This window comes from Triticum urartu, chromosome 2 (genome assembly GCF_003073215.2).
Source record: "Triticum urartu cultivar G1812 chromosome 2, Tu2.1, whole genome shotgun sequence".
In the NCBI taxonomy this organism is placed as follows: domain Eukaryota; kingdom Viridiplantae; phylum Streptophyta; class Magnoliopsida; order Poales; family Poaceae; genus Triticum; species Triticum urartu.
In genome coordinates this window covers 355,419,178-355,433,613 of record NC_053023.1, presented here as the reverse complement: position 1 = coordinate 355,433,613, position 14,436 = coordinate 355,419,178, and positions in this window count along the sequence as shown.

Genomic DNA, 14,436 nt, shown 5'->3' with positions numbered 1-14,436 from the left:
CACATGCTCGAGCCAAAGGAAATAAATCAAGATAAATCAGTGCCACCTATGAGCAGTCAGATCCAGTCAGAAGATGGCTCTGATTAATTCTCAGCATTTATTCAAACCAGAAGGCCTGCATTTATTTGAAGCAACCCCATGAAAAAAGTATTAAGGTTTTCATGACAAAAGAAAAGTTTAAGCTCAGATCCATTGGATATCACGTCAGATATGAGGGAATCAATGTCAGCAAAAGAACTTGGTATATGAGCAAAAACCCGTCAGAATTTGGGGAAAGGTGAAGCAAGCCACACCAGAGCGAGGTAAGTTGATCATCTGAAATTCTTGGGGGAACAATAAATAAAGGAAAAATGATACTTGAGTTGGAAACGGTATCCTCAAGTCATACTTGTTCCTAGAGAAACTAAATCTCGAGGACGAGATTTCTTTAAGGGGGTAAGAGTTGTAACAGCCTGGATTTTAGCCCTTTCCTTTTTCTTTTAATTTATCTGGTTTTGCTCTGTTTTTCTTTTTGGAGTGGTTCTGTGGCCTTGTCACCTGGGAAATCAGCTTCATTTCCTCTCCCAAGTGGCTCATCATTATCAAAACCTTGCCAAGATCATGTCAATCCAATGCTTGACCAAACCCTAAAATATTTTTCCTTTGGAATATTCCTTTTCCTATTAAAGGAATAACCCTGTCTGCTCTAGGTTGTGAAGCAACCCATATTTCTGTCCATCCAAAAATCCCCAAATAATTCTTATAAATTTTTTGGGTTATATCTTCCTCAAATACGGGAAAATATTTCATTGGCCATATTTCCCATCATGGTCAATAAATTCATTTCCTATTCTGTCCTAAATGGCACTTTGTGAAGCAAGTGCTATTTATCTTTTCCCATTTGCCCACAAAATTTTTGGGCATGATATATCATCTGATGAGGACATCAATACCATTGTTACACCCACATCCCCTACTGTTACATATACTGGACCAATTACTAGAGCTCGCGCACGCCAATTAAATTACCAGGTACTTTCGTTTCTTGGTAATGATTCTAATGTTCATGAGATTATGATGCTGCCTAAATTGGATACATTTGTTTTGCTTACAAATGAAGGGCCTAGCTTGGAGAAGGATGAACATTGGAGCAAGAACACGCATGGAGTTGATGGCATGCGCAAGGGGATCAAGAACGGAGTTACAAGTGATGATTTCAGGACTTTGAAGTCGCCATAAGGAGTGCATGAAGCCTTGGACGAAATATACAAGATGCCACTTCATAATATTCGTCCATAGGCTATTCTAGGTGCTGCGTCACCTTATTAATGGGCCAGGCCCATGTAATTTTGAAATACTTAAGTATAGGCTATTTTTAGAGTCCGTATGTGTGGGGAAACAAGAGTTCGGGGGGTTGGTTTCGGACCCCACCCTCAAGGGCCACGAAATTCCCCTCTTCCTCCATATATACAGCCCTTAGGGCGTCGTTTAGACTTTGGGTTTTGTTTAGATTAAAAGTTCGCCATAGCTGCAACTTCGCGTACTTTTCGTTTGTGTCCAACGACCAGACCAAGACGTCACAGAACCCCACCTTGATCAATAAAGCTTTCATCTTATATTCACAATATCCCGATTGCAATCTCAGTTTCTTGCTTGTTCTTCATTTGCTCGCAGGAAACAGACCCTCGTGGTCAGGTTGATCGTGCTCCGGCGTGGTCAATAACCCTCGGAAGTTGGTTTAGCGATTGCTAAGGCGCGACGTCTTGCATGTTCGTAGTCGGATCGTCAAGGTCGACTCCCACAGAAAATGATAGCCACCATCTCATCGAAACATCGGGACACCTTAGCCTCTATCAAGTGGTATCAGATTTCCAGGTTGCTCGGTGAGATTTTACAGTTTTTCGTAGATTAGATCGAGTCTGTTCTTCATACCTACAGTCCACGAAAAAGCCACACAAAAAAATTAGGGTTAGTTCATCATATCCGAACCAATCTGAGGCTTTGCATAATCTTTTTAGGGTTTTTGCTTTGTTGAATTTGCGGTTGCATCGTCATGTCATGTTGCTGGTCTTAGAGTCTAGTCTTTTAGAGTTTCGAGTTCTGGTCATAAGTTGTCACGCCGCCGCCGCACCATCATCATCGCCCATCTACCACCATTGCTTATCCGCCACCGCTCTGAATCCGTATCCATATACCACCACCAATCCATATCCATATACCACCACCAATCTATATCCGTATACCACCACCGCTGCCATATACCACAACCATATATCCACCACCAATCCGAGTTCTTCTCATATTAGGTTTGTTCTTGAGATCAATCTAAATTCCGATTCGTGTTTCCTTGCCTGCGTAGGTCTCGAAAAAAAAGAGTCTGGAGACTCCCGGGCAGTTTTTAGGCCAAAATTTTCACGGGCAAATTTTTTTTCCCTATCCTATTTTTAGGCTTTTCTGAGTCTTTTGAGCCACGTGCCATCATAGTGATTTTTTGTCGCACTTTTTCGTCGTCGCTGCCCTGATTTCCGAAAAAAAAGTGAAAAAAAAATTTCATGCCCATCCTATCAGTTTGACGAGGGAAGAGTTTTGAGACACTCGCCATTATAGCGATTTTTCACAAAAAAAAGCGCAAAAAAAGAGCGAAAAAAAAGGAGTTCCAGAGTGTGCTTTTCCCTTATTTACATGCAGCGCCGTGATTTTGTTAGTGTTCTAGGCTCGCGTCTCTAGCACGGTCTAGCCTAGGACCAGCACAGTACCGTCGTTGAGCGTTTATTCAACTTTGCATCTCTGAATTGATTATTGCTGACCCTTTTTGCTACCATACTATAAGCCTTCCCAGCTCCACATACATCTACGTCGTGCGTTTGACTCTCCCTGGCAATCGCTCTATCCAAGCTTTTGAGAGTTTTGACTACAACGGTTGCCGATCACCGCCTGCTGCTGGGTAAGAACTGGTAAGAATTTGAGATTTGCTTGACGGATTTGTGACACCCGCCACCACCACCACTTGTTAGTAGTCTGTAGGATCATATTCTTGTGTGTTGCTGCTAACCATGCCAGGATCACAAGCCGACGAGACTGACTGGGAGAACTTGACGAATAAGGAGCTTCATGATACGTTTCAGCAAATGATGAGTGTACAGGTGCAAGATGTGATAAACAGATTTGAAGAGGCCATGGAGAAGATAGATGGCATGGAGAAGACGTTTGAAACAAAGCTCGATAACAAGTTTGCTGAATTGCTTTCGCGTTTTCCACCACCACCACCGGCTGCTCCTACCGCACCTCTGCAACAACAGCAACAACACCGACTACCTCCACGTCGGGAAACAGCCCTCCGCCGAGCAAGCCGTGTCCCTCTTCAGTCGGGCCAAACTGCAGGTGCTGCTGTTGATACTTCTGTGGCTCCTACTGCTGATGTGGAGGAGGATGATTATGTGGGAGATTATGAGGATGAGGTTGATCAAAATTAGAACTACGTGCCACCACCAGTACAGCAACCACCAGGTCGTCCACATGCAAATAATGGCAATGGTAGGGCTCACCCTCAGGTACGAGATCATGACCATCTCACTAAACTAAAATTGAATATTCCACCATTTGAGGGTAGATATGTTCCTGATATATATCTTACTTGGGAGTTAGAAACTGAACAATGATTCACATGTTTACAATATCCCGAGGAGAGACGTGTTCCTGCTGCTGTTTGTGCATTCACTAGTTTTGCATGTGTTTGGTGGTCTGAGCATTGTAGATTATATCCTATTCCGGCTACTTGGGCTGCTTTGAAAACTGCTATGCGTATTCGTTGGGTTCCACCATATTATCAACGTGAATTACTTCAAAAATTGCAGCACTTAAGACAGGGAAAAAATTCTGTAGAAGAATATTATTAGGAATTACAAACTGGCATGATTAGATGTGGTATTGTTGAGGAGAATGAAGCTATGCTTGCACGTTTTATGGGTGGATTAAATAGAGAGATTCAGACGATTCTAGAGTATAAGGAGTATACTAATATCACTCATTTATTCCATCATGCTTGTAAAGCTGACCGTGAAGTGCAGGATCGACAGGCATTGGCGCGGACTAACTTTTCTGCAGGTCGACCTTCATCATGGACACCACGTGCATCATCTACTTCCACACGTTCTGCTACACCGGAGCCTCCGTCGGCTGCCACCTCCAACCGTGATACAATAAAGCAGGCACAATCACCACTATCTGCCAAGAGCACACCTTCTGGGCCTGCAAAGAGCTCTTCTTCATCCATGGCATCAACAGGGCAAACACATGATATTATTTGTCGACGTTGCAAGGGTGGAGGTCATTATGCGAGAGAATGCCCATCTAAGCGTGTGATGATTGTTACTGAGGATGGTGGGTATGAGTCCGCTAGTGACTATGATGAGGAGACTTTGGCTCTTATTACACGTGAAGAACACGGTGGAGACGATTCTGATCATGAGACGGAATACATGGCTCCTGAAGATACTGACAGGTATGAATGTTTAGTTGCTCAACGTGTTTTGAGTGTGCAGGTTACACAAGCTGAACAAAATCAGAGGCATAATTTGTTCCATACAAAGGGAGTTGTGAAGGAACGTTCTGTTCACGTGATCATAGATGGAGGGAGCTGCAATAACTTGGCTAGCATGGAGATGGTGGAGAAGCTATCTCTCACCACAAGACCACATCCACATCCTTACTACATCCAATGGTTCAACAACAGCGGCAAGGTTAAGGTAACACGTACTGTTCGTGTGCATTTTAGTATCTCTACATATGCTGATTATGTTGATTGTGATGTGGTACCTATGCAAGCATGTTCCTTATTACTTGCTAGACCATGGCAATTTGATAAAAATTCTGTACACCATGGTAGAAACAATCAGTATACTCTTGTTCATAACGATAAAAATATTACTTTGCTTCCTATGACTCCTGATTCCATTTTGAAAGATGATATAAATAGAGCTAATAAAGCAAAACAGGAGACAAATAAGAGTGAAAATCAGATTGTGGCAAAAGAATTTGAGCACCAAATGAAGCCTAATAATAAACCATCTACTGTTGTTTCTGAAATTAAATTGAAAAGTGCATGTTTACTTGCCACCAAATCTGATATTGATGAGCTAGATTTTAGCAAATCTGTTTGCTATGCTTTTGTGTGCAAAGAGGCATTATTTTCATTCGAGGACGTGCCTTCCTCTTTGCCCCCTGCTGTCACTAACATTTTGCAGGAGTTCGCTGACGTCTTTCCACAAGACGTGCCACCGGGATTACCACCTATTCGAGGGATTGAGCATCAAATTGACTTAATTCCCGGTGCTTCGCTACCCAACCGTGCACCATACCGTACCAATCCAAAGGAGACGAAGGAGATTATGCGTCAAGTACAAGAACTGCTCGACAAAGGTTATATACGCGAATCCCTTAGTCCTTGTGCTGTTCCTATCATTTTAGTACCGAAAAAGGATGGTACGTCGCATATGTGCGTTGATTGTAGAGGCATTAATAATATTACTATTCGTTACCGTCATCCTATTCCTAGGCTAGATGATATGCTTGAAGAATTGAGTGGCTCTACAATATTCTCCAAAGTTGATTTGCGTAGTGGATACCATCAAATTCGTATGAAATTGGGTGATGAATGGAAAACAACATTTAAAACTAAGTTTGGATTATATGAGTGGTTAGTCATGCCTTTTGGGTTAACTAATGCACCTAGTACTTTCATGAGGTTAATGAACGAAGTTTTACGTGCTTTCATTGGACGATTTGTGGTAGTTTACTTTGATGACATATTGATTTATAGCAAATCTTTGGAGGAACATTTGGAACATTTACGTGCTGTTTTTATTGCTCTACATGATGCACGTTTGTTTGGAAACCTTGGAAAGTGCACCTTTTGCACCGACCGAGTATCTTTTCTTGGCTATGTTGTTACTCCACAGGGAATTGAAGTTGATAAAGCCAAGATTGAAGCTATTGAGAGTTGGCCGCAGCCCAAAACGGTAACACAAGTGAGGAGTTTCCTTGGCCTCGCTGGTTTCTATAGGCGTTTTGTGAGAGATTTCAGCACCATTGCTGCACCTCTCAACGAGCTTACAAAGAAGGATGTGCCTTTTGTTTGGGGTACCGCACAGGAAGAAGCTTTCACGGTATTGAAAGATAAGTTGACACATGCTCCTTTACTCCAACTTCCTAATTTCAATAAGACTTTTGAGCTTGAATGTGATGCTATGGAATTGGATTAGGAGGTGTGTTATTGCAAGATGGAAAACCTGTTGCATACTTTTCTGAAAAATTGAGTGGGCCTAGTCTGAACTATTCTACTTATGATAAAGAATTATATGCTCTTGTTCGGACCTTAGAAACATGGCAACATTATTTATGGCCCAAGGAATTTGTTATACATTCTGATCATGAATCTTTGAAACACATTAAAAGTCAAGCAAAACTGAACCGTAGACATGCTAAATGGGTTGAATTCATTGAGACTTTCCCTTATGTCATTAAACACAAGAAGGGTAAAGAAAATGTTATTGCTGATGCCTTGTCTCGTCGTTATACTATGCTTTCACAACTTGACTTTAAAATATTTGGTTTGGAGACCATCAAAGATCAATATGTTCATGATGCTAAATTTAAAGATGTATTGCAGAATTGTAAGGAAGGGAGAACATGGAACAAGTTCGTTCTTAACGATGGATTTGTGTTTCGTGCTAACAAGCTATGCATTCCAGCTAGCTCCGTTCGTCTTTTGTTGTTGCAGGAGGCGCATGGAGGAGGATTAATGGGACACTTTGGCGTCAAGAAGACGGAGGATATACTTGCTACACATTTCTTTTGGCCAAAGATGAGATGGGATGTTGAGTGTTTTGTTGCTCGCTGCACTACATGTCAAAGAGCTAAGTCACGACTCAATCCTCATGGTTTATATATGCCTTTGCCTGTACCTAGTGTTCCTTGGGAGGATATATCTATGGACTTTGTTTTAGGTTTACCTCGAACAAAGAAGGGGAGGGATAGCATATTTGTTGTCGTGGATAGGTTCTCGAAAATGGCACACTTTATACCATGTCATAAAAGCGATGATGCTGTTAATGTTGCTGATTTGTTCTTTCGTGAAATTATTCGCTTACATGGTGTGCCAAATACTATTGTTTCAGATCGTGATACTAAATTTCTTAGCCACTTTTGGAGATGTTTATGGGCTAAGTTGGGGACTAAGCTGCTTTTTAGTACTACTTGTCACCCCCAAACTGATGGACAAACTGAAGTAGTCAATAGAACATTGTCTACTATGCTTAGGGCTGTTTTGAAGAATAACAAGAAAATGTGGGAAGAATGCTTGCCTCATATTGGAATTTGCTTATAATCGTTCATTGCATTCTACTATAAGATGTGAACTTTTGAAATTGTGTATGGTTAATTTTGATGCTAAAGAACGTTCTGAATTGATTTTAAAAATGCATGAGTTAACTAAGGAAAACATTGAGCGTATGAATGCTAAATATAAACTTGCTGGAGATAAGGGTAGAAAACATGTTGTGTTTGCGCCTGGAGATCTTGTTTGGTTACATTTGCGTAAAGATAGATTTCCTAATCTGCGCAAATCAAAGCTAATGCCACGTGCTGGTGGTCCTTTTAAGGTGTTAGTGAAAATAAATGATAATGCATATAAACTTGAGCTGCCTGCAGATTTTGGGGTTACTCCCACTTTTAACATTGCAGATTTGAAGCCTTATTTGGGTGAGGAAGATGAGCTTCCGTCGAGGACGTCTTCATTTCAAGAAGGGGAGGATGATGAGGACACCAATACCATTGTTACACCCACAGCCCCTGCTGCTATACATATTGGACCAATTACTAGAGCTCGTGCACACCAATTAAATTATCAGGTACTTTCATTTCTTGATAATGATTCTAATGTTCGTGAGAATATGATGCTGCCTAAATTGGATACATTTGTTTTGCTTACAAATGAAGGGCCTGGCATGGTTAAGTGGGATGAACACTAGAGCAAGCCCAAGCATGGAGATGATGGCATGTGCAAGGGGATCAAAAACGGAGTTACAAGTGATGATTTCAGGACTTTGAAGCCACCATAAGGAGTGCATGAAGCCTTGGACGAAATATGCAAGATGCCAATTCCGAAATGTCGTCCAGAGGCTATTCTAGGTGTTGCGTCACCTTATTATTGGGCCAGACCCATGTAATTCCGAAATACTTAAGTATAGGCTGTTTTTAGAGTCCGTATGTGTGGGGAAACAGGAGTTAGAGTTGGTTTCGGACCCCTCCTCCAAGGGCAACGAAATTCCCCCCTCTTCCTCCATATATACAGCCCTTAGGGCGTCAGTTTAGACTTTGGGTTTTGTTTAGATTAAAAGTTCGCCATAGCTGCAACTTCGCGTACTTCGTTTGTGTCCAACGACCAGACCAAGACGTCACAGAACCCCACCTTGATCAATAAAGCTTTCATCTTATATTCGCAATATCCCGATTGCAATCTCAGTTTCTTGCTTGTTCTTCGTTTGCTCGCAGGAAACAGACCCTCGTGGTCAGGTTGATCGTGCTCCAGCGTGGTCAATAACCCTCGGAAGTTGGTTTAGCGATTGCTAAGGCGCGACGTCTTGCACGTTCTTAGTCGGATCGTCAAGGTCGACTCCCACAGAAAACGATAGCCACCATCTCATCGAAACATCGGGACACCTTAGCCTCTATCATCATCCAAATAATTGACTTGTGCCAAAATTCAACTTTATTTGCCTAGCCAAACTTCCTCAGTGATTTTTCAAATTTCATGTCTAAGGGAAGCCTTTGTGAAGGAAGTGCTAGCTAGGATTATCCAAATGAGTTGAAATTTTGCATGCCTCTTCTTGTGCTCATACTATCTCACTCCTACAAGTTTCAGCTCCATCCCTTGATCTATGTGAGCTAAACATCAAATATTTGATTCTATCAATATTTTCAGGTTGTGAAGCAAGTATATTTTATATTGCTTCATTTTGCCTGAAAATTTACCATTGAATTCTCCTACCCAAACAACTTATCTCCACCAAATTTGGCATCAATTATTAAAGCCAATATTTCTCTAGAATTTTTACAATATTCTGGTCAGTGAAGATAGTTGTGAAGGAAGTACCATTTTGGTGAATCCAATTGGTATGAAATTTTTACAGCTTCTTACTATGACCAAATCATACCGCCTTGCCAAATTTGAACTCAAGTTGATGGACCATGTGAGTGCATCATCCAAATCCCAATTCTGGACCATATTTGGCAGTTACAAAGCAACTATATTAAACCTTAGTCTTCATATTTTCAAAGTTACCAGGGTGAAAGTCTTTCTTACCGTAAACCTCGTAGACAACTCCATTTGACCCAATCAAATCTCTGTGGATCAGTAGTGCTCAGTCAAATTTACTGCAGTAAACTTTAGATGGTGATTACTGAGGGAGTCCTGGATTAGGGGGTCCTCAGACAGCCGAACTCTATACTTTGGCCGGACTGTTGGACTATGAAGATACAAGATTGAAGACTTCATCCCGTATCCGGGTGGGACTTTCCTTTGCGTGGAAGGCAAGCATGGCAATTCGGATATGTAGATCTCCTCCCTTGTAACCGACTCTGTGTAACCCTAGACCCCTCCGGTGTCTATATAAACCGAAGGGTTTAGTCCGTAGAAAAACTACAATCATAATCATAGGCTAGCTTCTAGGGTTTAGTCTCTACGATCTCGTGGTAGATCAACTCTTGTAATACTCATATCATCAAGATCAATCAAGCAGGAAGTAGGGTATTACCTCCATCGAGAGGGCCCGAACCTAGGTAAACATTGTGTCCGCGGCCTCCTGTTACCATCAGCCTTAGACGCACAGTTCGAGACCCCCTACCCGAGATCCGCTGGTTTTGACACCGACATTGGTGCTTTCATTGAGAGTTCCACTGTGCCGTCACCATAAGGCTTGATGGCTCGTCTTGTTGTCAAGAACAACATTACCTCTGGGGGAGCCCTGGCTGTAGGCCAAACTCTCCGACTAGGCGGCTTCGTCATGAGTGCCCGTTCGGCCGTCGCGCCGACGATGACCTCTCGGGTCATCAAAAACAGCCTCCACGTCAGCTCGGGATTCACCAAGCAGATGGGTCCAATGGAGCTCTCTTATTTGAACGAGATTTTGGATCGCATCGCCGCCTTGGGAGTCGCTACGGACTATGATCAGATCGGGCTTAAACCCGACCAAAGGGAGATTAACTCTTCGCTGGTCACCCATCAAATAGCGGTGGTGGAGGAGCGATGCAGCGATTCTTCCTCTATTTTGAGGACAAATTATTTCTGGATTCCCAAGCTCTTCGAGCCAGATACCCGTCTACGGGAGAACATGGCTCAAGCTTTGAACCTAGAATCGGACAGCGGGCCAGAACTATTGGGCAACGTCCCAGAGCCCGAACTGCCAAACTCGGAAACTCCTCTGCCCCTGGGTCTCAGATCGGGTCAGGGTTTGGACCTAAATCTACCCACCCACCCTCACATAAGTGATCTTTCCCACATCAGACAAGAGCCCCAAGAGACAGTACATCACTATTGGGCCAAATTCCTCCTTGTAATGAGCAAGGTCAAGGACTGTTACGAGGAAGACGCAATTTCATTCTTTTGCAAAAATTGCACGGACAAGGGAATCCTCAACGCCATAAGTCGCCATGACATAGCACACTTCGCTGACTTGGCGGCCATATTACAGAAGTACTGTGCGATGGAAAGCACCTTGAAAACCCAAACAAAATTCTGGGATCCTCCAGCTCTCACTAAACCCTCTGTCCGAACTAAAAGGGTGTACTCTCGTAAGTCACCCGATCGAATTACAAAGAAAGCAAAGCCCACTACAGGGCGTGGAACCATATTGGAGGGATGGCTCAATGGGCCATGCAAAATTCACAGTACACCAGATACTATGCCAACACATAGCCACAGAGCATGTTGGATACTCCGGCAGGTGGCCAAGAGGGGCGAGGATCTCCTCACCCACAATACGACAAAGCACCATCCCGTGGAAAATATCAAGACACTACTGACAGTATTCGAGACATTCACCTCAAATAATAGGCGCAAGCGAGCACTCCGCAGCCTTGCCGAAGTCTGCCACGTTGCACCAATAAATCCATGGAACGATACGGCTATAACCTTCAATGTCAGTGACGAACCTCAATTACGAACAGCCCGAGAACCAGCCGCTTTGGTCCTTAGTCCAATTGTGGACGGCTTCCGGCTTACTAAAGTGCTCATGGACGGTGGCAGCGGATTAAACCTCATCTATGAGGAGACTCTTAGCAAAATGGAAATAGACAAGAGCCGCATTGAGTAAAGCAGCATGACCTTCAGAGGAATCATCCCTAGTCGGGAGGCGCGATGCACGGGAAAAATCACACTAGATGTGGTATTCGGCACGCGGATAATTATAGGTCCGAAGAAATCACATTCCAAGTGGCCCCATTTAGTAGCAGATACCACGCCCTTTTAGGGCGGGAGGCATTCACGATCTTCCAAGCTATACCCCATTACGGGTACATGAAGCTCAAGATGCCTGGGCCCAATGGAATCATCACTCTAGCTAGTGATCTGGACATAGCACTCCGCGCCAAAAATAAAACCGCCGCACTGGCCCTCGAGGCATTTTCCGAAGCCCTCGCCACTGAAGAACTAACTGCGCTGCGCTCCACAATGGACAGAGACGATGTGATACTCGACAAAAGACCCAAGTCCACCTCTTTTAAACCAGCGGACGAAATAGTCAAATTCCAGGTCCACCCAACGGACCCTACAAAAACGGCATCCATCGGGGCATAGCTGAACCCAACTACAGACGCCGCACTGCGGGAGTTCTTGCGCGAGAATTGGGACATCTTCGCCTGACATCCTTCAGACATGCCAGGAATCTCACATAGGCTGGCCGAGCATAGCCTAAACATTCTAAAGGGATTCAAGCCGGTCAAGCAGACTCTTCGGCGTTTCTCAGAGCCTAAGCGACGAGCCATGGGAGAAGAGCTAGCCAAGTTACTCAAGGCCGGATTCATTAGAGAAATAAAACACCCGGACTGGCTAGCAAACCTGGTGATGGTACCACAGAAGGACAAATCCTGGCGCCTATGTGTCGATTTCAAGGACCTTAACAAGGCTTCCCCCAAGGATCCCTTCCCCCTCCCTCGCATTGATCAAATTAGCGATGCTACTGCAGGACACGACTCATTGTGTTTCCTCGAGGCATACTCCGGATACCATCAAATCAAGATGGCAGAGTCCGATCAAGCCGCAACGACATTCATCACTCCATACGACCCCTTATGTTTTAACACCATGCCTTTCGGGCTCAAAAACGCCGGTGCAACCTATCAACGCATGATTCAGACATGCTTGGAAACAGAAATCGGCAAAATAGTGGAGGCATACGTAGATGAAGTGGTCATTAAAACCAGACACGTCGAATCCTTAATAGATGACTTGAGGCTTACGTTCGACAATCTCCGAACATATGACATCAAGCTCAATCCGGAAAAATGCGTTTTCCGCGTGCCCGCCGGAAAGCTCTTGGGCTTGATCGTTTCCAATAGAGGAATTGAAGAAAATCCGGCTAAAATCCAAGCTCTGTCACAGTTGGCTATCCGAACAGACCTCAAGCAAATCCAGAAATTAACCGAATGCGTGGCTGCCTTAAGCCGCTTTATCTCCCAACTGGGAGAAAAGGCATTACCCCTTTATCACCTTCTTCGGCGCACCGAACACTTCGAGTGGACGGATGTGGCCACGGCCGGATTGGAAGAAATAAAAGCCCTCTTGGCCAGCAACCCAATCTTGGCCGCGCCAAATACCGGCGAACCAATGCTGTTATATATAGCGGCAACACACCAGGTTGTAAGCACAGTGCTCATCATCGAACGAGAGAAGGACGGACATAAGTTCCCGCTACAAAGGGTGGTATACTACGTATCCACTGTTCTCACTCCATGCAAATCACGGTACCCACATTATCAAAAGATAGCATACATGGTGTAACACCTACGATGCGACTATATCTCCCACGTGTCGGAGCACAACTTAGAGGCATAACCGCATAGTAGGCATGTCGCAAGAGGGGTAATCTTTACACATCGTACTGAATAAGAAAGGGATAAAGAGTTGGCTTACAATCGCCACTTCACACAATACATGAATATAGCATTACATCATCCAGATACAATCAAGGTCCGACTACGGAACCAAATAAAGCAAGACAACCCCTAATGCTAGATCCTCGATCGCCCCGACTAGGCTCCATTACTGATCAACTGGAAACAAAACAACACAACGAACCCGATCTTCATCGAGCTCCTCCTTGAGCTCGGTTGCGTCACCTACATGGTTATCATCGGCACCTGCAACTATTTGAAGTAGTCTGTGAGTCACGGGTACTCAACAATCTCACACCCTCGCGATCAAGACTATTTAAGCTTATGGGTAGGAACAGGGGGTAGTGAGGTGGAGCTGCAACAAGCACTAGCATATATGGTGGCCAACTTACGTAAATGAGAGCGAGAAGAGAAGCAAAGCACGGTCGTGAACTAGAAGTGATCAAGAAGTGATCCTGAAACTACTTACGTTCAAGCATAACACGAGACCATGTTCACTTCCCGGACTCCGCCGGAAAGACACCATCACGGCTACACACGCGTTTGATGCATTTTAATTAAGTTAAGTGTCAAGTTCTCTAGAACCAGACATTAACAAATTCCCATCTGCCCATAACCGCGGGCACGACTTTCGGAAGTTCAAAACCCTGCAGGGGTGTCCCAACTTAGCCCATCACAAGCTCTCACGGTCAACGAAGGATATTCCTTCTCCCAGGAAGACCCGATCAGACTCGGAATCCCGGTTACAAGACATTTCGACAATGGTAAAACAAGACCAGCAAAGCCGCCCGAATGTGTCGACAAATCCCGATAGGAGCTGCACATGTCTCATTCTCAGGGCACACCATATGAGCAATCCGTACAACTAAAACCAACCCTCAAGTTTCCCCGAGGTGGCGCTGCAAGGGGCTTTAGTTTGGACCAACACTTAGAGAAGCACTGGCCCGGGGGGGTTAAAATAAAGATGACCGTTGGGTTGGTCGACTCAAGGGAAGGGTAATAGGTTGTTAGGAAAATGTAAAACCAAGGTTGGGCCTTGCTGGAGGAGTTTTATTCAAGGCGAACTATCAAGGGGTTCCCATTATGACCCAACCGCGTAAGGAACGCAAAATCAAGGAACATAACACCGGTATGACAGAAACTAGGGCGGCAGAGTGGAAGAAAACACCAGGCATAAGGCCGAGCCTTCGACCCTTTACCAAGTATATAGATGCATTGATTAAATAAGAGATATTGTGATATCCCAACAAATATCCATGTTCCAACAAGGAACAAACTCCATCTTCACCT